General features: G+C 40.7%; 1 non-coding gene across 1 annotated transcript; it reads left to right on the top strand.

Moving 5' to 3' along the window:
- The first annotated feature begins 1,453 nt into the window (after positions 1-1,453).
- LOC131154606 (small nucleolar RNA R71) lies at positions 1,454-1,559 on the top strand. The gene has a single exon (XR_009136525.1). It is a non-coding gene; the product is annotated as a small nucleolar RNA R71 (small nucleolar RNA).
- Positions 1,560-2,870: the final 1,311 nt, after the last annotated feature.

The raw sequence follows: 2,870 nt of genomic DNA, 5'->3' as shown, positions 1-2,870 counted from the left end.
GTATACTCCGGTTCCCAATCATGCTCCGGACGATTGGTGCACCCTTACTACCCTATGCCCTTGAATGGTTCCTTTCACCATCTAGCCTAATACGGATAGCTAACCGAATGTAGTTTACGCACATCACATCTTAAGTCTGATTTATGAACTGAGCACTACTTTGTAGGAGTAGATTTAAAATAAAATTTACATGCTTTCAATAGGATGTTAGAAAACCTACTCAAAATATCTTCTTTTTACTTTCTTTTACACAAAGCTTTAATTAACTAGATTGGAAGTGGTTCATAACTACACTTCAGTCCTTGTGGATCGACACCCGACTTTCTCACATTCTATAGAACTTGGGATTAGTTAGGTTTTATAAATTGTATTTTTGGTAGTTGAGGACCCAAGCCTTGACGAACCTGCCAGTATCTTGGTATCAGCTACCAGATTGGAAGAAGGTGGATCATCAGGTTCTTCTCTCATCTTATGCTAACTTTTTTCTTGGTTTAACTTCTCCCCAACCCTATTATTTACCTCCTTACCACTCCGAAGAATGGTTACAGCCTGGGCTTGCTCATGATGCGATGAAGGTCCAGCAGCCAGCTCACAGTCTACCCAATATTGGCACTTAGGGTTCACTAGAGGCTGACTTGGCAACTTACCCTCGTCTCTCCTACTCAAAGATGTAGCTAGTTGGCCTATGGTGTCTTCTAGCTTAGCAATAGACTGGGAGTGGGAGTAGAGTAGTTACCAATCAACTTGGCGATTAGCCTCAATGCCCTTGAGGGCTTTCAACATCGTCTCCTCAAAAGGTCTATCGTATTGAGGCCGAGGAGGAGATGGTTGTAGATAAGCTGAAGGTCTAGGGGTAGACACAGGAGGATTTTGAGGAATTTGGAATGGGTGAGGAGGTGGAGCAGTAGGTCATTGCTAAGGTCTTTGAGCTTGAAAGCCCAGAGCTTGTGGCCTTTAGGAGAAGTTAAGATGCTTACTCCACCTAGGATTGTACTTGTTAGAATAGGGGTCATTGGATGGCATGTTGTACCAATTATGGTTGGCCTTAACTTCTTCCTACACAAACTCAGGCGGGGAAGGCACATGGGGGCAATTATAACAAGTTTGAGAAGGATCATCACAAATGGCACACACCTCTACACATGCCACAGGGTGAGGTTGTTATCCTAAGGACAAGAACTGATATAATTTATTCACAATGGTGTGCAGTGTGGATGCAAGGTCATGGCCCGCGGCTAACTCATAGAATCCCTTAGGATGGAAAGAGGAAGGTTGGGACAATCTACGAGAAGTAAAAACATGCTGTTGAGAATTCTCGGTAAGGTTCTCAAAGAGAGCCCAAGCTTCATTCTCATGTTTCGTGAGGAAAGTACCTCCACTAGAGGCATTTACCATGGCTCTTTCACACTCGGCTAATCCTTTATAGAAGGTCCAAACTAATTTCCACCTAAGTACTTGGTGATGTGGGCATTTGAGCAAAAGGTCCCTAAAGTGCTCCCATGTCTCAAAAAATTATTCCCCATCCAATTGTGAGAAACTAGTGATTGCCTTCCTCATCTGATTAATCTTCCCAATAGGGAAGTACTTTTTTAAGAACTCATGTTGCATGGTGGCCCAATTGACCACCAAGTTCGGCTCTAAGGAATTCAGCCAATATTTGGCTTTGTCCTTCAGAGAGAACGAGAAAAGCCTCAACCCAAGGGCATCATCACCAAAGTGAGGTATATAGATGGTGGAACAGATTTTGAGAAACTCATCTAGATGTTTGTATGGATTTTCAGTTGAATTCCCAAAGAAATTGGGAATCATCGATATGATGGAAGTCTTAATTTCAAATTGTCTTGCCTTGACCTCCAAAAATCGAATGCAAGATGGCGAGGTGTATGTGTTGGGTGTGAAGTAGTCTCTAAGTGGCCAAAGAGGTTGCTCTTCCACCACAAGTTAGTGGGGAGCTTGGGTTCTAGGTTTTGAAAGGCAGGAACTGGTTGACATTAAACCATGACTTTGGGTTCGAAGACTTGGCTAACTTAGGATTAGAGGTGGATTTCCTAATGGACCTATGAGATCTCTTAATCTCAAGGCATTAGGTACTAACTCAGGATCCAAAGAGTGCAAAACTAGTATATACACATGCAACACACAATCAAGACTTCAGAGTATCAAACAAAAATTAAAAACAAAATAAATAAAGAAAAAACAAAGAATGTAGTACTCTAAGCTAGAAATTGGCTTACAACCATAACAGAGTTCTTGGAAATGACACCAAAATTTGGTAGGCTCACCAAGGCTTGGGTCCTTAACTACCAAAAATACAATTTTAACCTAACTATCCCCAAGTTCAGTAGAACAATGAGTAAGTAGGGTGTCGATCCTTAGGAACTCAAGTGCAGTTGTTTACCATTTCTAGCCTAATTTGCTACACTTTGTGTAAAATGGAAAAAAGATGAGATTTTGAAATTATTTTTCTATCAACTACGAAAGCATGTAAAACTATATTGACACTACTCCTAGAGCACGATCGAGAACCAAGGCATAGCCTATCCAGCGATCATGAGAACATCTCGTACATGAACCATTGCTTAGTTTATATAAGTGACTCAATCCCTAGATATGTTATCCTTTACCCTAGGGTCTCATCACAATCAAAGATGTAAACTTGCATGAAAATTAAAGACAAGGTAATTAAAGTGCAGGTATTTAAATGAAAGCAGTAAATAAAGCATGTATTAAAAATGGCTTCAATTGCAACTCCATGACTTGTCATTAGCGATCAAAATATACAATCAAAGGCCCAGCTATTTATGCACTAGAACAAGGAAATTAAAGGTGTTCACAGGCTTTAGAAGAATCCAAGCACAAACCAGTAAAAG

The sequence above is a fragment of the Malania oleifera genome, chromosome 4 (genome assembly GCF_029873635.1).
Source record: "Malania oleifera isolate guangnan ecotype guangnan chromosome 4, ASM2987363v1, whole genome shotgun sequence".
NCBI classification, from domain to species: Eukaryota; Viridiplantae; Streptophyta; class Magnoliopsida; order Santalales; family Ximeniaceae; genus Malania; species Malania oleifera.
Note: the sequence above shows the minus strand (reverse complement) of the source record. Positions and strands in the feature narration are given on the sequence as shown.